The sequence below is a fragment of the Ranitomeya variabilis genome, chromosome 1 (assembly GCF_051348905.1).
Source record: "Ranitomeya variabilis isolate aRanVar5 chromosome 1, aRanVar5.hap1, whole genome shotgun sequence".
Classification (NCBI taxonomy): domain Eukaryota; kingdom Metazoa; phylum Chordata; class Amphibia; order Anura; family Dendrobatidae; genus Ranitomeya; species Ranitomeya variabilis.
This window is the reverse complement of record NC_135232.1, coordinates 410,350,261-410,371,098: the sequence shown is the minus strand read 5'-3', so window position 1 is coordinate 410,371,098 and position 20,838 is coordinate 410,350,261. Positions and strand designations below refer to the sequence as shown.

The 20,838-nt window shown below is 38.8% G+C and overlaps 1 protein-coding gene across 20 annotated transcripts in view; it reads left to right on the top strand.

Moving 5' to 3' along the window:
* PTPRD (protein tyrosine phosphatase receptor type D) overlaps window positions 1–20,838 on the top strand; it is a 2,959,440-nt gene that overhangs the window by 843,572 nt on the left and 2,095,030 nt on the right. For all 20 annotated transcript variants that reach the window (XM_077249189.1, XM_077249205.1, XM_077249204.1 and 17 more), the window contains exon 3: window positions 14,419–14,476. The gene's annotated coding sequence lies outside the window, so the exon portion shown is untranslated. The remainder of the gene's footprint in view (window positions 1–14,418; window positions 14,477–20,838) is intronic.

Sequence of the window (20,838 nt, the reverse complement as noted above, 5' to 3'; positions counted from 1 at the left end):
GGGTTCATATTTGTGAGGTTGATGTCACCATTGTATTGTCAGGTGACATCAAGCCCATGGCTTAGTAATGGAAAGGTGTCTATAAGACACCTATACATTACTAATCCTATGGTTGTATTGTAATTAAAGACACAGCCAGAAAAAAGTATTTTATTAGAAATAAAACAAAACACACTTTTACTTTTTTATTTAAAATTAACAAACACAGTTATATGCACCAAACGCCTATTCCACCGAAGCCCTCTTTCTCCTGTAATAAACCAAAAATAAAAAACAACAATATCCCTCACCTATCTGTCATTGTGTCCCATGCCGTAATCCATGTCTGCGGAAAAAACTGTTTTCAAACTGGACGGTGCCAAGATGCAACCGTCCAGCCTGAGAACCACTGGTGCATGAACTGCTGAGAGTGGAGACTCAGTGACCGGCAGTGACATCATTGAGGTTACCTCCAGTCACTGAGGCTGCGTTCCCAGCTAGCACATGTCAAGGTTGTAGATGGAGATTGGGAGACACTATGTGTGCAGTTAATTAGGTATGATGAGATCCAGAAGATGGAAAAGGATGAGGGAATCTGTACTAGGAAGAGGTAGTCACCTGTGTGGAAGGCAGAGGATGGATCTAAAAGGAGAAGTACATAGTCATTTCATTTGACTTTGGTAATGAGCAGATCATTAATGACTTTGGATAAAACATTTTTCTTAGTGTGGTGGGGGCAGGATCCAGATTGCAGCAGATCAAGTAAAGAGTTAGATAAGAGGTAGGAAAATATTTCATTGAGTTTAGAGAAAAAAGTGATTAGCTGATAAAAAGAATGGGATAAAAGATGGCTTCTTAATGATGGGTGAGAATGTTGAATGCTTAAAGGAAGTAGGGAGGAAGTCATTGGTTAGTGGTAAGTTAAAAAGGTTGATCATGGCTGTGATAAAAATTGTAGTAAGGTTAAGAATGAGCTGAGACTCATCAAGGGGCAGTAATAGAAGCAGCTTGAGTACCAGCAGTCCACACCCAGATGATTATTTTTCAAGGCAGTGATGGAAGCTGTGAGGTTGTCAACATGCTTCTATCAACATCTACTCATGATGTCTTGTTTCAGTGAGCAAGGCAGGGTGAACAAAACAGTGTGGACTTAAGATGCAGGGCAGTGTGAGATAAGTTATGGCACTTGGAATAGTAGGAAATCTTGGTTTGTATGTTAAGAAAAGTAATTAGATTATTCAATTAAATAATTAAATAGAGATGTAGTATGAAATGCACTTAGCTTCAGACAACCACTTCAATCCTGATTATAACATTCGTGTTCGGTTCCCAAATTCTTTCACTAAAAACCAGCAAAAGTCATCCAAAGTTCAGTAAATGATTGAGTTCACTAAGGCCTATTTAAGATGTCAAGTATTTCTGATAGCAACATGTGCAACAAAACGTCCCGCACACATGCACACTGAAGTGAAAACAGCTCACATCACTGTCTTCTGCTCTTGCTATGATTAGCGCTAGTGGGGACAATGTTGAGAGTTGTATTCAACTGTTAACTGCAAGAGCTGATGGGAATACTCATCAGCCACTACCTGTGCTGTAAATAAATATATTTTGTAAAATGACGTGGGGTCCCCCAGTTTCTTCGACTGAGGCAGGATTTTTGGGGAGCCGTGCGCCACTTTTTGTACACTCCTGGTTCATTAAGAAGCATGCACCTCCTAATGGAACTGGAGCACCTGACTCCAACAGGCTCCCAAGACTGGCATGGAAATTTTCCGTCTTGATGAATCAGAGTCTTGAGGCTAAGTGCACACGTTGCAGAATTGCTGTGGAAATTTCCACGGCAATTCTGCAACTCCTGCCGCGGGTATATCGCATGCAGAATTGCCATGCATATTCCAGCTAAAAACTAGCGTTTTGCAAGCATAATTATCTTTCAGAATGCTAGCGTTTTCCAAGTGATCTGTAGCATCGCTTGGAAAACTGATTGACAGGTTGGTCACACTTGTCAAACATAGTGCTTGACAAGTGTGACCAACTTTTTACTATTTATGCTGCCTATGCAGCATCAATAGTAAAAGATAGAATGTTAAAAATAATAAAAAAAATAAAAAAAATGGTTGTTCTCACCTTCCGCAGACAGCCGATCTTAGCGGCTTCCGTTCCCAGCGATACTTCGTGTGCAGGACCTTTGATGACGTCACGGTCACGTGACCGTGACGTCTTCGCGTTCATGTGACCATGACATCATCGCAGGTCCTTCACACACAGCATCGCTGGGAACGGAAGCGGCCGCGTGCACCGCTGAGAGGCGGGAAGACTTCCGGGGACCATCGAAGGTGAGTATTTCACGATTTTTTATTTTAATTCTTTTTTTTTACCAATTATATGGTGCCCAGTCCAGAGAAGAGATTCTCTTCTCCTCCACCCTGGGTACCAACCGCACATGATCTGCTTACTTCCCTCATGGTGGGCATAGCCCCATGCGGGAAGTAAGCAGATCAATGCATTCCTATGTGTGCGGAATCCCCTTGATTCCGCAAATTTAATGAACATGCTGCGTTTTTTTCTGGAATGCGATTCCGCTCAGGAAAAAAATGCAGCATGTGCACAAAAAATGCGGATTGCATTCTATTAAATAGGATGTTTAATGTGAGCGTTTTTTTTTGCGGTTTTATAGTGTTTTTATAGCGAAAAACCACGAAAAAAACGCGAAAAATCTGCTACGTGTGCACACAGCCTTAACATTAATTGTAAATTATTTCCTATTTTAAGATAATGTAAAATTATTTAAATATATGAATTAATACAAGTGAGTTATTATAGTTTTGTGGAGGTTTGTTTTTTATGTTGTTTCTATTACGTACTGAATATTTTACTTGCAAGTACCGTAACTAATAAATCACCATCTTATCTTTAAAGAGATGTTGTACTGTGAAGTTTTAATTGGATTATAGGTCACTGTATCAATTTAGTAATTTATTATACAGAATAAAATTTATTATTAGAACAATTATAGTCTATGGATGACTTTGGTGGATTTTCCTGCAGGCTAACTTCTACTTAGGTGTTCCTTTTATTAGGCTTTTTGAAAAAAGTTCCTTCTAGAGTTGATGAGATCTTGAATTGGTTTTCAAAACATTAGTGGAGATATTTTTTAAGCTTGCTAGCTAAAGTATTTTCACAATAAACTTTTCCCTACTTCAAATACAACAGTAATGCACCTGTATAGAGTCATGGCAGGAATTGATTTTCGGTGCCAGTTAGTGAATAGGTAATCACCAGGGTGCGCCTGTCTCTTACAGGAGCTGAAGCTATGGACTGAGATTCATGGATAGTGCTGAATAGAACAAAGGTCATTCCATCTCCCAGGATGCTCCATCCTTGATTGACACACCCGTTAAATTCTACTCTACTTAGTAACTTATCCAGATGTCTCGAAAATGACAGTTTTACATTCATCCAGCCTTGAGGAAATGACCTTTTGTAAAGCAAATATATTTATCATCCCTTCTCCTTTCATTTTATCTTTATCTATCATTTGAATTAATTATTAAATCTATGCTTTGAAGTGCAACTAAACCTCCATTAAAATTAAATTTTGGCATAGCAATGAGAAGTTTTACACCATGTATCATTAGGAAAAATGTATGTTTCATATAATATTTAATGAGTTCCACGTTAGTAGCTCCTCCGAATTAACAACATAAGGTAGAAAGTATCCCAAAACAGTTGGAAAATAAATGAATCACTTGTTTTTCTTAGTTTATGTAAAATGCAATAATTATTCCCATAATCACACATCTGTCATGTACACTAAAGCATGCATTTCTAATGAAAAAATAAGACTAATCACATGATAGGCATAATTGTTTGCATACTCTTCTGTGTGTGAGTAGGTGACTGTTGTACAGGTAAGACGTGGATATTGATAATTCTGCACCAATTTATAGTCAATTTTAACGTATCAGCTGTATCTAACAAGGAAATTTATCATTACTGTATTACAATCCAATTAAAGAAAATACGTATCTAACAAAAAATAAATAAATACATAAATAAGTATCTATTATATCACTACGGTACATAACGTCAAGTATAATGAAGTACATACAGCCTTCAGGAAATGCAGCACAGCTTCAAAACTTAAGCAATAGCACAGACTAGTGGATTGAGAGAAAGTGTCCGTTATGTGTTGTCTGGAGGATGAAAATTCTTATTATCTTTTATGTGTTATTTATTATTTATTAGATGCTGCCATCAGCATACTGGGGACTGAAATTAGGAAATATTATGAATTGTGGCAAAATATAAAATATTCAGAATGGGAATATGAAGTTTGTACTCATAATTACATCTTAGATCCTGAATTGTTTAACATATTCTTATTGCATTATTACAAATTGAAATGCTTGTTTTATAATATTTTAAGCATAATAGAACACTTAACATTTAAATGCATTTTATATTATGTTTCGTTTTTATTATGATATTATTAAAACATGCATATTTTAAGCTTGTATGTACATGGAAGAGCTAATACCTTCATGTTTAGAAAACACTAAGAAATGATGAGAAAATCTGCTAAAATTTGAATTTATTAGTTAGTTTTGAAATTGGACAGTTAATTTTATTAATATTCAAAATATTCTATGTTGAATATTTAATTTTCTGGGTAGAGATGAGGGAAAAAATTTGAGTGGAAATTAAATCTATTTGAATTTTGCAAAAATCTGAATTCGATAGATTTTTAGTCTTTTGGTTAGATGCAGCAAAATGGCAGCCGTTGGATACCATTATTTCATAACCATAAAGGGCTTCAGCTATAATCCCTGGCCCTATCACACTAAGGCAGGATTTATGGGTTTCATTAGGCTTGGGAGGGTTTATGTCATGACCTCATGATACCTTGACCTCCAGGACCCTCCAACATTTCAGCAGGAGTGACAGGGGATCAGAGGATTCAATGAGGATCAGACAGGTGGTAGTGAGTAGTGAAGGGGGCTGGAGAGGTGAGCTGCAAGATGATAATACATTTTTTTTTACATATTACACTTATTATAATCTGGGTTCTGGAGAGAGTCCCCAAGAGAATAATAAGGGACATTAAATTTGCAGAGAATAACTTCTCTGTGAATCTAATTTCCCAGAAAAAAAACACACAAGTAGGCAAATTAAAGTTTGGTCTATCCGCTAATGTATAGTTATGAAGTTTCTTAAGACTCAGGGTATATTAAATGTAGATGAAAAATAATACCACGTGCACACCTATCCTACCACCATAGTTTTCATTTATGGTCTACTGCACAGCTCCATCTGACAACACTGCTCACAATGTCCTTTTCAACTCTTCTAGCATCTTCACAAAATGCCAGATGGATCTTCTAGGAGGACAGGACGGTTCATGCCCACTGACATCACAATGTGCATTGTGACGTCGAAACATCATGTAATGTTTTGTCAGTAGTGTTGAGCATTCCGATACCGCAAGTATCGGGTATCGGCCGATACTTGCGGTATCGGAATTCCGATACCGAGTTCCGATACTTTTGTGATATCGGGAATCGGATCCATATTCATGTAAAAAATAAAGAATTAAAATAAAAAATATGGATATACTCACCTCTCCGGCGGCCCCTGGACCTTACCGCTGTAACCGGCAGCCTCCGTTCCTAAGAATGAGAGCGTGAAGGGCCTTCGATGAGGTCGCGGCTTCTGATTGGTCGCGTGCCGCTCATGTGACCGCTCACGCGACCAATCACAGGCCGCGACGTCATTGCAGGCCCTAAACTCCTCAATGAGGAGTTTAGGACCTGCGATGACATCGCGGCCTGTGATTGGTCGCGTGAGCGGTCACATGAGCGGCACGTGACCAATTACAAGCCACGACGTCATCGAAGGTCTTAAACTGCTCATTCTTAGGAGCGGAGGCTGCCGGTTACAATCGGTAAGGTCCAGGGGCCCCCGGACGGGTGAGTATATCCATATTTTTTATTTTAACTCTTCATTTTTTACATGAATATGGATCCCAGGGCCTGAAGGAGAGTTTCCTCTCCTTCAGACCCTGGGAACCATCCAGGATACCTTCCGATACTTGAGTCCCATTGACTTGTATTGGTATCGGGTATCGGTATCGGCGATATCCGATATTTTTCGGGTATCGGCCGATACCATCCGATACCGATACTTTCAAGTATCGGAAGGTATCGCTCAACACTATTTGTCAGTGAAAATCCCAAATTAATGTAATTTTTGGTTGTTTGATTTGAATTCAATTTAACTTAAACCGGTTTACTAATTTCTACTCATGACTCCATAAGACAGCCCTTGTCCATATGTCCTTTGAAAACATAGATATAATATATCAAGTCACCTGCTGGGCACTATTCATAATAGTCAGAATAGAAAATAAAAATGCCTAAAGCTCTCCCTCTAGTTGCACTTGCTTATCCATTTATTACATGATTTTTCTATTCATTTGAATATATTCTAATCTGTGTAAAAGCTATCCCATGACTGAATATGGAACGAATATCAAAGACTGACTGCCACTTTCAGAGACAAGGTGTAAACGGGTTCATATTAAGAGTAGCCATCTCAATATATAACTAACAAAGTTGCACTCTGTGATGCAAACATGAAATGCATGAAATTGAAATTGCATTACTGCTCTAGAAAATAGGAAAAACGAAGATATTTACAATAGCACATAGGTTGGCCAATTCATGTGTGCCCAGCAGCCATGACAAGGTGAACCTCTTTGTTGGAAACCTAACCTAATGTGATTCCTCTCATGGGCTGATAGTCCACATTTATATGGTTAGGTAGGATCCTGCTGTGATTAAAACTACCATATGCTGATAGGTGGAGTGCTTGGTCAAAGCACTGACCATCAAAGACTGACCATCACTTCCAAACAGAGAGAAGGTGCACACTAAGAGTAGCCATCTCCTTATGTAACTAACAAATAAGGTTGCACTCTGTAAAGCTAGAGCATGCAAACATGAAATATATGAAATTGGAATTGCATTACTGCTCTAGAAAATAGCATAAAAAGAAAGATACTTAGAGCATAAATTAGCCAATACATGTGTGCCCAGCAGCCACGACAAAGCAGTCCTCATCCTGGATACTCATGAATTGGCCAATTTATGTGCTAAGTATCTTCATTATAATGTATTTTCTAGAGCAGTAATGCAATTCGAATTTCATATATTTCATGTTTGCATGCTATAGCGCTACAGAGTGTAACTTGATTTGTTAGTTGAATATGGAACGACCTATGTACTATTGTAGAATAGAATGAGCTTAAGTAATTAGTGCTTCACATACCATTGGTGAAGTCAGAAACTGTTGTTTAAAATCTGCCACATTTTCACTGGATGGATTTGATATGTAGGCTTAAAAGACTTTGGAAAAATGAAATAATTACTGCTATTTATCATGGCTATTGGTTAAATGAAATATTACATGTCTCAGATGGAAGATGTTTTATCTGGCATTATCACTCAGTCTTTTTGCTTTTTGTACTCAATCTGTGCTTGTACTGTCAGCAGACTACCATGTAAGTGTCTAAAATGTCAGTAAGAAGCATCTGAATGTGCTTTTAGGTCTCTTGTGTCATTAATGTATACATCATGTTGACTTTAATCTATTAAATCATGTTGCATGGATAAAATCAATAAGATATTAGATTTCACAAGTGCTTTTTTTAGATTGGCAGATGATGATATATACTGAGCTGTTGCTCACTAGGCCTTTATAATATGTATTTTATTAAGTTCACATGTAGTTTGCTTTGATATATAAACAAACAAATTAGGTAAATTGTACTTTCTAATATAGAGTAAAAACATTTCCAATTTGTGCCAGAACAATAATTACAATTTTTTAATTCATCTATCTATCTATCTATCTATCTATCTATCTATCTATCTATCTATCTATCTATCTATCTATCCATCCATCCATCCATCCATCCATCCATCCATCCATCTATCTATCTATCTATCTATCTATCCATCTATCTATCTATCTATCTATCATTTTTCTATTATCTGTCTATCTATCTATCTGTCTATCTACTATTGTCTACCTATATATCTATCTATCTATCCATCCATCCATCCATCTATCTATCTATCATTTATCTATTATCTGTCTATCTATCTATCTGTCTATCTACTATTGTCTATCTATCTATCTATCTATCTATCTATCTATCTATCTATCTATCTATCTATCTATCTATCTCTCTATCATTTATCTATTATCTATCTATAATCTATTATCTATCATTATCTAACTATATAATAACTATCTATCTATCTATCATCTATTTATCTATCTATTATCTATCATTATCTAACTATATAATAACTATCTATCTATTATCTATCTATCTACCTATAAAAAGCACAGTCACACTCTGTGAATGTCAAGGCATATAGTGTAAATGGAAGTAAACTTCCAACTGCATTTTCCCTCAGCAACAAATACTTACAAAAAAATGAAAGTTCTTAGCCATAAATTGGCCAATTCATGTGTGCCCATCAACCACGGCAAGGTGAGACTTCTCTGATGGTTCCTATCATAACCCTTCCCTATTCTACTGTACATGCCACTTTCAGGATAAAAGCCTACAACAATGGACAAACATGTCTCATGTAAAATATATTCTAATACTCTTTTTACTAATATTGACAGCTCCTGTTTGCAGACATTGCAATATACAATGCTTTCTCCTCTTGGACAGTGTTTATGTCTGTTGGATTTCTTTTATATTCCTGGTTTAACAACAAGAGTAATGCTGGAAAATATTATCCTAATTGTGGTTTCTGGTTTGCAGTTTATCAGTAATAATATAGGGTTATATGAATGAACTGAGTCTTTTACATTGCGCAGAGCCAGAGCTCCATCTAGATGACAGATGGGATCAGCATGCTAACTGTGGAAATGTAAAGGACACTGAATAAAATGCTCTTTCTAGATAAACCTTTCAAATTAGCATCTATTTTTAGTGTGTAAATTGTGCAAAATGAAATTGTATACCAGCAGTAAAAGAATACTGTATGTGCATGTACATGGCAAATAAATACTAAAATTATATCAAATAAATATGTTAGAATATTGGAAGCAAAATCTATAACTATAAGATCTCATTTAGACGTCTGTTTTTTTCATGAGATGAATGGATCAAATCTTTTGATAACACTTTGATTAGAGTGTGGTCCAAGTTTCATTCGTTTTTCTCACACATGGAGGAAAAAAATAAAAGTTTCTCCACCTTCTTCTATTATGAAAGGCTGTGAATATTGGACCACATACGGATGGCATCTGAGTGTGGTCAAATATTTTCAGGGACCCATAGACTTGCAATGCTGATTTTGAACAAACCGTCGCCTCAAAACTGGACATGTCTCCATTATTTTATGTGAACTGCTTGGTCTCCTAAAAATCACAGACATGTGAATGGTCCAATAGACTATCACAGATATGTGTGCCTGCCATGAAAACCACGGATATCACTGAATGAGGCCTAAGTGACGTAGATAAATGGATAAACCGAAAACAAGACTGTAGAAAAAAATACAGTAGATAGAAAGATTAGATTGACAAATAGATAGATAAATGTATTTATGATAGATAGATCTATAGATAGATAGATAGATAGATAGATAGATAGATAGATAGATAGATAGATAGGAGATAGATCTATAGATAGATAGATGATAGATAGATAGATGATAAATAGATGGATAGATAGATTGATAGATAGATAGATAGATAGATAGATAGATAGATAGATATCACAGTGAGAAGGGGATAAATATTTTCAAGACACTGATGTAATGTCTTATATGAATATAGATCTCCACATGAAAAACAGCCTTCAAAGTGAAAATGAATTGTGAATAAAGATGATTGAATCTGCCAAGATGGGAATTTGCTAAATTGTATGGATTTTACGAAGAAATTCAATTTGCAGCAAAGAGCATAATTATAAGATGTAGAAAAAATAATGATACCTCAACACTCACCTCTCCAGCCTTTCCCCATTGCTCACTCTTTCCTATCGAGTTCTTAGCACCTCCTCTTACTGCTGTTGGATGCTGAAACCCCTTGATGCTAGGCCATGACTGGTTGTGTCTAAAGATTGTGACATAACGTTGCGACCTTCTGAATCCCATGTGCAGGGGCATCCAGGCATGGTCATGAATGGAAGTCCCGGCCTAGTGTGAGGACTCCCAGGGGTTCAGCACATGACAACAGTAAGAAGACACTCTGAGGATGGAAGAGGGATCAGTGAGCAGCAGTGAGGTGAGCATTTTTCTTGTTTTCACTTTTCAATCTTTTGCCAGCCCTTCATGATTCAGCAAAATGTTGGGTAGAGGTCCAATTTTGCTGAATTTGTGTGGCGCAAATTACAAAAAATCTGTATCATGGCGTATACCAACTTTTTTGTACAGTCTTTATTTTTTAGTATTCAATAGCTTAATAAAATTTTATTGAAATCACAGTAAAAAATAACAAAAAAATGAACATATCTGGGGTTGGTAGTAGGAATAAAAGGGGGAATATTGGGGTATATCAATGGAAGATCACTGGGGAGAGACAAGACTTCAGATTTAGAGATGGCAATATTTGAGACAAATTCAGTCATATAATATGAAGTTATGGGGTATATAGAATTTCAGAATTATCTTTGTTTAATGATACCCAAGTTTATAATGGCAATCAATTATATTGTTGTTCCAAGTGAGGTTCAGCTTTGAAATATTTATTCCAATATTCAAGAGATATTTTAATCTTTGTGCGGGATAAACAAGTGTTTTCTAGACTGTATATAAGGTAGTTGATTTTTCCTTTCTAGTATGGAGGGAGGTCCAATGTCTTTCCAGTGTCTTGCAATGATGATTTTGATGTTAACGGATTTTTGTAATATTCAAGTAGAATACTCAAATAAATTGCCCATCTCTAATTCTGGATCCCATCTCATAGATAAATAGATAATATAGAGATAGATAATAGATAGATAGATAGATAGATAGATAGATAGATAGATAGATAGATAGATAGATAGGTAGATAGATAGAATAATTTAAACCTCCTCCTCTTATAAATTCAGAAATTACTAAAAATGTCAAAAACTTCAGTTAACAGTTTGCAATTGTCCAGTTGATTCTGTGTATTTTGAGTCAAGACTCGGTTGGCTGGTTTCTTTTAGTATTCAACTTGAATATGCAGCCAACTTGGAAGAATTACCCTAGTCAGATAAAATCCAACTATATGGAGCCAGCACTTAATGTCAAATGTTTTGGATGCCTCTTTTCAAATTTGGCCTTACATCTATTTGTGTTTGATTTTGCTGTGTGCCTTATGTCACTTTCCTGTTGTAGTGTTAACTTATTAATATTTTATTTTTTTATTCACCTTTGAAATTAATATTTTAAGAGGTCAAGTAGGTGAATGAAATGTGTGTAGTTTAGGAATACTAAATGCCAACTCCTGTGATTGCCGTGTTAGTGACTGCAGTGATTGTTATTGTTATTATATTTTATGTTATTATTTTTTAACAGTATAATAGCAAACTGTTATTAAAGAGGTTGTGTAATGGAATTGCAGTTTATCCCTTCTCATTTTTAAGCAAGTTGAGGTGCAATGTCACACACAATCCATGAATAGGTAACGCAGCCACATTTTTGTAATGATGGACTTCTTTAGATTTTTAAAATAGTCTAAGTTTTGGCAACACATGCCTCAGAGAATACACAACAGGGCTAGAGAGTAGGTTAGCTACTGAATTAGGCTTTAAAAAATGTATTAGCTAAATAAATAATTTGATCTACTTCTTTTAAAATCATAGCACACTAGGCCAGTCTCATACCAGATAAGTCAGTGGGGCATTTCAGGGTTCCCCGCCACCCTATCGCTCAGATAATTGTGTGGCGCAAATATATAAGGCTATAACTGGCTTTCATTGAGATTCTAGTGGTGAGAAAATCTTTGGAAATTTAAATTTGCCAGATTTGTCAATTAATAAAAATAATAAATTCATGGCAAATTGCAAATACTATCAATGCCTTGAAAAGATGTGTATAATATTTTGATGTCTCCTAAGACTGTATCCATCCCCTTTCAAGATTTTTTGTGCAAATGCATCCTAAGTAATATCAAAATGATCTCAACATATATGGAAATGGGTAAATGGATGCTAACCAGTCTTTGCTGTTCAGTAGTTACTAGTGATGAGCGAGTGTGCTCGTTACTCGACTTTTTCCGAGCATGCTCGGGTGGTCTTCGAGTATTTTGTTGTGCTTGGAGATTTAGTTTATGTCAATGCAGCTGCATGATTTCTCACATGTATTCAAGCTATCTAGCAGCTGCAAATCATGCAGCTGCATCGACACAACTAAATCTCCAAGCACAATGAAATACTCGGAGAACACCTTAGCATGCTTGGAGAAACTCATGTAAGGAGTATACTCGCTCATCACTAGTTGTTACATACATTATCTGAACAGTTTTATGGCTTTCTCTCCCTATCTCTAATGCTGAACTGTGTGTGTAATAGTATGCAGTTACTGAGTGTGTCACCACGAAAAAGACAGACCAACAGCTGAAGGGTTTAATAACAGGAATCAGGTTCTCCTTGCAGGGAGGAAGCAGTAGAATATAACTAACAATAAAACAGTGCAAAAATATGGGAGTCAAACAGTGTAACAGAAGTAAGCCGGATTTCTTGAGAAAAAGAACTCTTATCAGTCTGATGAGGACTTGCTTGAAGTGTCATCTTCTCCAACATAGGCACCAAGAAACAGCCCCACTTGTCATCCCTCTGTTGTCCATGGGCTGAGTAGTCTCTAGGAACCCGCTGCCTGGGGTTTCGTGAGTTAATGTGATATGCAAAGGCTCTGAGTCTTTAGCTTTTACAGCACAGCCTATCCTGGGAAAACAATGGTCAGTCTATTATTCAGTCTTTCACCAGGAATCAAGGGCTCTGCACTGATACCGTGGGTACCAGGGGTCACAGTCTCAGTACTGATACCGTGGGTACCAGGGGGTCACAGTCTCTGCACGGGCCAATGTCTCTGCATGGGTCTCAAAGCGCCCCTCTCCAGTCACAGCAGAGTCCACTTTCATGTACTCACAAGATGCAGTCTTTCTGGGCAATCTCCCTGTATTTGTCCTCTGACCGCGAGCTCTTTCTCTTCCAGAGGGCAGCTGCACCCTGCTCTGACCACTGCTCTTGCTGCTCTGCTCCTTACGCGTGCACCTTTCCCGCTCTCTGCCCGGCTTCCATCCTGTCCCAGACTCTAAGTCTGCCCCCTGGGGAACCTGTAGCACAGCTCAATGGTTCCAGTCACAGAGCCGAGAAGGTATCCGCCCCCGGACTCTCCTTGTGCTTCACCTCCTTACGTGTGCTGCAACATTCTCTCATTATCCAGATTCAGCAAAAAAGAGCTGCTGCATTCCCTGCTTCTGCTTTTATACAGGCTGTGATAGTCCCATCTGATTGAGGACTATACCATTTGATTTGATAACCACAAGGCTTTATGGGGAGGCCAACTCGGGTGTGCCTGAGGTCATATGAGCCTTTTCTTGCTAATGCAATATTCTGAAATGTGTAAAATGTGTAAAGTAATTCGCAAATTGTCCAAATTTGCTGTGTTCATGCAATTTTGTAAAATAATCAATGTAAATTTTATTTGCATTGAATCAATTCTCTCAGCTATAGTTCTAGGCTATACATTGATTTCTTCTTACACCCACATTCTGGAGCTATCATCACATTTTGTATTTTAGCCTCTTGTTTATACAGATAATTAATTCAATTGTATTGCAAAAATTAATTTACATTGGGCTTTGTTGTATCTGTAATTGTAATCCTGAATGGTAAGCAAAAAAAGACCAGAAAACATAACAGCCAATTCTCAGTAAGGAAAAATGAATGTACTTAATCTTGTCAAGTATATTGGCTTCACAGTGGAATACCCTGAACATATGCTAGTCGGAAAAACTAGCTGTTACAGGAAAGTAGCTGTTAAACAGTAAATTTGCTACATTATTTTCTTTAATTAGCCTCAAGAAAGCAGTGACAGGATGGTGAAATAACTTAAGTCAGTGCCTCATTTACACCCAGGAGGTGTGCCAAAGGCAATGTAATGCTCTGTCACATAGTATATTATACCTTTTATGCTTATTGTCATGTGTTTTGGATTTTAGATGCTTTCTTTCTGGATGACACTATAGTAATCAGTTGCTCTAGTTAATATAGTCTATACTTACATTATTTCAGCTTAAGGTTATTTCTAAGAAGGAAACAGTAAGCTTATTGCAACACAATGGAATATTTCTACATATGAAAATCTGAGCTCAGTGATAAACTGCATTGTAAATATGAGAAATTAAATGTTTATGTTTTCATATATTTTTCAGGGAAACCTTCAGAGCAGTCATCAATATTTAACCTCCCAGACCGTGGCCTCATTTCTTGGTAAGAATTTCATATGCAGCACATTGTAACTGTGTCACCTTTTCTAGCATGTTCATTGTATTCTCATATTCCCTTAGTATACTTAGAGGGACTGTCCACTACTCGGACAATCGCTCCTCAATTGCTATATTCCCCCTTCTAGTCTGAAGTCACCTCCGGTGATGGCACCTTTCCAGCATCATCAGCGTCAGGTGTCCCAGGGTTCGAATGATGTTGCAAATGTCAAGTGAGCAGCCGATAAGGAGTCTCTTCACTCTCATTTCCTTTAGACACAACTGAAACTCAGAAGAAGTGAGACAGTAACAGCTGTTCTGACTTTCTCTGGATTTCAGCTTTGTCATATGGAAGTGAGAGCTCATGCTGTATATAGAGAGGCTATGTGGGGGCTCAAAACGTATATGGGAAGGCTATGGGGAGGCTATATGGGGTTCATCTTGTATATGGGAAGGTTATGCTGGGCAGTTTTTAACAGCTGACATGTGCCCCCAATAGGCGCGAGCGGAATCGCAATGCACCCTTGCCTATTAAGTATTTAAATGCCGCTGTTAAACTCTGACAGTGGGCACTTAAATGCTCTTCCAAACGCCGGTCCGGAAATATGTGCAGCAGCAACCCTCGTCACGTGATTGGGACTCATCACTGCGTTGCCATCACAACCAGAGGTCTCCTCGAGACCTCTATGGTTGTTGATGGCAGAGTGCTATGAGTGCCACCCTGTGGTCGGCACTCATAGCAAGCCTGGAATTATGCTGCATAGAGGTGATCTGAGCATCACCTCTATGTAGCAGAGGCGATCGCGCTATGACAGCTTCTAGCCTCTTATGAAGGCAATTGAAGCATGCCAAAAGTAAAAAAAAGTGTTTAAAAATATAAAAAAATAAATAAATAAATAAAGTTCGCCCCAATCAAAATAAAAGAATGAAAAAATCAAACCTACACATATTTGGTATCACCGTGTTCAGAATCGCCTGAGCTATCAATAAAAAAAAGAATTAACATGATCGCTATACGACGTAGCGATAAAAAAATCAAAACACCAGAATTACTTTTTTTGGTCACTGTGACATTGCATTAAAATACAATAACGGGCAATCAAAAGGACGTATCTGCACAAAATTGGTATAATTAAAAACGTCAGTTTGTCTCGCAAAAAAAAAGCCCTCCCATGGCTATATTGACAGAAAAATAAAAAAGTTATGCCTCTGGAAAGCAGGGGAGCGAAAAACGAAAAAATCGAAAAAAGTTCTAGTCATGAAGGGGTTAAAAACCTTACGTAATACAGACTTTTGGAGCACATGTTCATGTTCAGCATATTAAAATCTATAAGATACAATAACATTTTCTCAGGGGACAAGAACTTCCCTGAAATTTCTTGCGCAGTGTAATCCGTGTTTTTAGAATTATAACAGAATATTATAATGTTTCGTATCATTTCTCAAAAACCTTACATGATAGGAAAAATCTGAAGTCATTTCTGAAATCAGCATGAAAAAATCTATCAGGAACACTCAAAATTGTCCGAGGGACAAAACCTTTGTAATACAGTGTTGTCAACTGTCTCATCAAAAGATGATAATTTGTTTTTATTGGACAACTCCTTTAAGTTCAGCATCCAGACCATAAAGGTTGACTTGCACTTTATATATTCTGTAGATGATTTTAGGTAAAAACTATTTATGCTCCATATACTGTCAGTTACGGAAATAGATTAGATACATTGATAAATAGGTAGTGATGTGCCCATTGGTAACAGATTTGAACATGATATTTTACAAAATTCATCACAATATAATAATGAGTGATGCAAAGTTTTACAGAGATAAAAAAGATGACGGTAAAACACATGTATGTTATATTGACTGTACTTTAGATTGACAATGTTTCAGGGTTCTGCCATCAACCTAATTACTAGTGTTGAGCATTCCGATACCGCAAGTATCGGGTATCGGCCGATACTTGCGGTATCGGAATTCCGATACCAAGTTCCAATACTTTTGTGATATCGGGAATCGGTATCGGAACCATATTCATGTGTAAAATAAAGAATTAAAATAAAAAATATGGATATACTCACCTCTCCGGCGGCCCCTGGATCTTACCGCTGTAACCGGCAGCCTCCGTTCCTAAGAATGAGCGCGTGAAGGGCCTTCGATGACGTCGTGGCTTCTGATTGGTCGCGTGAGCGCTCATGTGACCGCTCACGCGACCAATCACAAGCTGCGACGTCATCGCAGGTCCTTCACGTGCTCATTCTTAGGAACGGAGGCTCCCGGTTACATCGGTAAAGTCCAGGGGCTGCCGGAGAGGTGAGTATATCCATATTTTTTATTTTAATTCTTTATTTTACACATGAATATGGATCCCAGGGCCTGAAGGAGAGTTTCCTCTCCTTCAGACCCTGGGAACCATTCCGATACTTTGCGTCCCATTGAAATGCATTGGTATCGGGTATCGGTATCGGCGAGATCCGATATTTTGCCGGTATCGGCCGATACTATCCGATACCGATACCAATGCATATCGGAAGGTATCGCTCAACACTACTAATTACACTTTTTTTCAAAATCCTTTTTTTCCATTTTATTTTAAAAAAAATAAAAAAGGCCTAATATAGTTATTCAAAAAAATAACCAATTTCCCATATTAAAGGCACATTAGGCAATCACAAATATGGTGTGTACAAATCTTTGGAATGTTTTGACAAGAATGAACTCTGAACAATCACAAAAGGCTCTATTTACAGTTTATTAACACCTGTCCTCTCCAACATTCTCAATATGAAGAACAGAATAATGTCATATTTATTTCCTTTTTTGTTTGATGCACAGATTTACTTTTATTATATGATTATATAATAATCATTGTTAAATTGTGTTGAACTATAGACAGTCTCAATTACAGCAGATAAAAAGGGAAACAGTCACAAAGACTAACCAGTAGTGTTGAGCGATACCGTCCGATACTTGAAAGTATCGGTATCGGAAAGTATCGGCCGATACCGGCAAAGTATCGGATCTAATCCGATACCAATACCCGATACCAATACAAGTCAATGGGACTCAAGTATCGGACGGTATCCCTGATGGTTCCCAGGGTCTGAAGGAGAGGAAACTCTCCTTCAGGCCCTGGGATCCATATTAATGTGTAAAATAAAGAATTAAAATAAAAAATATTGCTATACTCACCTCTCCGACGCAGCCTGGACCTCACCGAGGGAACCGGCAGCGTTCTTTGCTTAAAATGCGCGCTTTTACTTCCTTCCGTGATGTCACGGCTTGTGATTGGTCGCGTGCCGCCCATGTGGCCGCGACGCGACCAATCACAGCAAGCCGTGACGTAATTTTCAGGTCCTCAATGCCTAATTCTAGGCATTGAGGATTTTAAAATTACGTTCCGGCTTGTGATTGGTCGTGTCGCGGTCACATGGGCGACGCGACCAATCACAAGCCGTGACGTCACGGGAGGCAGGAAACGCACGCATTTTAAGCAAAGAACGCTGCCGGTTCCCTCGGTGAGGTCCAGGCTGCGTCGGAGAGGTGAGTATAGCAATATTTTTTATTTTAATTCTTTATTTTACACATTAATGTTGTTTCGATACCGATACCCGATACCACAAAAGTATTGGATCTCGGTATCGGAATTCCGATACCCGCAAGTATCGGCCGATACCCGATACTTGCGGTATCGGAATGCTCAACACTACTAACCAGTGTAACTAATAGCTTGCGGACAAACCAGTACTTAGGTTTCCTACATCTGCTGATTGACATGTCATATGCAGTGGAGAGTGAACACAATATGAAAAGTCAATAGCCACAGGTCCAATATTGGCTGGAAGTTCAGGACTAAGATCAGCAGCCCCTCTTAAGCTTGGTGGCTTTTTACATCAGTATTTGTAAGTGAAAATCAGGAGTGGGTGATAAATGCAGAAGTGGTGATGTGTTTCTATTATACTTTTCCTCTGATCTTTCCACTCCTGGTTTTGGCTTACAAATACTGATGTAAAATGCTCACCAAATACTTTGTGTGTGAACATGGCCTTAGGCTTAGTTTATCGACTGGTAACACATTGCATTTGTTTAGACTACATCTATTTGACAAAGGCCGAATGAGTGTCCTCATTGGGGTTGAATGCATTGGCATTAGAGATGAATGGAGCCAATTTAATTCATTACAAAGTCATGTGAAGACATGAGACAGGCAAATATATATATATATATATATATATATATATATATATATATATATATATATATATATATATTAGATATACAGCTCTGGCAAAAATTAAGAGACCAGTGCAACAAAACCCTGTTAAGGGTGTTAGGCGTGGGGATTCTTCCACTGCACAGGATAGATCCCAGGCCTTATCTTCCTATGCAGTTTCCCATTCTGTTATGACTGCAGTGGATACTGCTCAGCAAAGATATCGGTCTCGGCGTCTTGCTCAATCTCAGTGTGTGAGCATGGTTACCGCTGCATCTCCGGGTTTAGCTATGGTAACTTATAAGTGACTGCAGCGAGTGATCTCTTCTGAGGCTAAGTCCAGATTTTGCTCTGCTGGGCATGCTCGTGAGGCGACTTCTCTTTGGTCTTCGGCCGTCACATGCTCAGGTCCTGGTCCGACTCTGGATTGGCCCGTGAGCAAGGTCCTGTCTGATTGAAAAAATCTATAAAAGGATCTTTGGCGCACCCATCGATGTGCTAAGATCATTTATGTTCTGTGTGTCTGAGGAATCTAACAGTACGGTGGACTCGGTTGTATGTGCTAAAGGCAGGCCTAGTGCCTTTAGAACTCTGGCTCCTCCGGAGAGGAGATTGTGTGCTTGAATTCAGGGCTGGCATTAGGCCTTTAGAATTCCAGCTTCTCCGGAGAGGAGTTTTGTGAGTGCTTGGAGTCCACTACTGGTTCCCCTGCCCCAGTGGGACTTGCATCCACTTATGAAGCTAACAGGGTTTAGCACCATTATCACTCTACGGCTGTGTGCCTGTAAACACAGCTCTTCTGCAGAGTTTCTTTCCCATCGCTGTGTGCGATTGGCACAGCCACGTGCTTCTCCACTAAGTGATGTTTATCTCAGTGCGAGTCAGTTATGCTCGCTGCTTGTTTCGTCACTGTCCTCTTAGCTGCAGTATACCATCTCTGCACGGTGGGCCCGGGTGGCAAACACACTTTATTATCATATCTTATTTAGTATGTTCCTCCGACCCTAACAATAGGCAGCCCAATCTCCAGACCTGAACCCCATTGAAAACCTCTGGAATTTAATGAAGAGGATGATGGATAGTCACAAGTAGTGTTGAGCGATACCGTCCAATACTTGAAAGTATCGGTATCGGAAAGTATCGGCCGATACCGGCAAAGTATCGGATCTAATCCGATACCGATACCCGATACCAATACAAGTCAATGGGACTCAAGTATTGGACGGTATTCCTGATGGTTCCCAGGGTCTGAAGGAGAGGAAACTCTCCTTCAGGAACCGGGAACCATATTAATGTGTAAAATAAAGAATTAAAATAAAAAATATTGCTATACTCACCTCTCCGACGCAGCCTGGACCTCACCGAGGGAACCGGCAGCGTTCTTTGCTTAAAATGCGCGCTTTTACTTCCTTCCGTGATGTCACGGCTTGTGATTGGTCGCGTGCCGCCCATGTGGCCGCGACGCGACCAATCACAGCAAGCCGTGACGTAATTTTCAGGTCCTCAATGCCTAATTCTAGGCATTCAGGAATTTAAAATTACGTTCCGGCTTGTGATTGGTCGCGTCGCGGTCACATGGGCGACGCGACCAATCACAAGCCGTAACGTCACGGGAGGCAGGAGACGCGCGCATTTTTAAAATTACGTCACAGCTTGTGATTGGTTGCGTGCCGCCCATGTGACCGCGACGCGACCAATCACAGCAAGCAGTGACGTAATTTCAGGTCCTGATGCCTATTTCTGCATTGAGGACCTGAAATTACGTCACGGTCACATGGGCGGCACGCAACCAATCACAAGCCGTGACATAATTTAAAAAATGCGCGCGTCTCCTGCCTCCCGTGACTTCACGGCTTGTGATTGGTCGCGTCGCCCATGTGACCGCGACGCGACCAATCACAAGCCGGAACGTAATTGTAAATTCCTGAATGCCTAGAATTAGGCATTGAGGACCTGAAAATTACGTCACGGCTTGCTGTGATTGGTCGCGTCGTGGCCACATGGGCGGCACGCGACCAATCACAAGCCGTGACATCACGGAAGGAAGTAAAAGCGCGCATTTTAAGCAAAGAACGCTGCCGGTTCCCTTGGTGAGGTCCAGGCTGCGTCGGAGAGGTGAGTATAGCAATATTTTTTATTTTAATTCTTAATTTTAC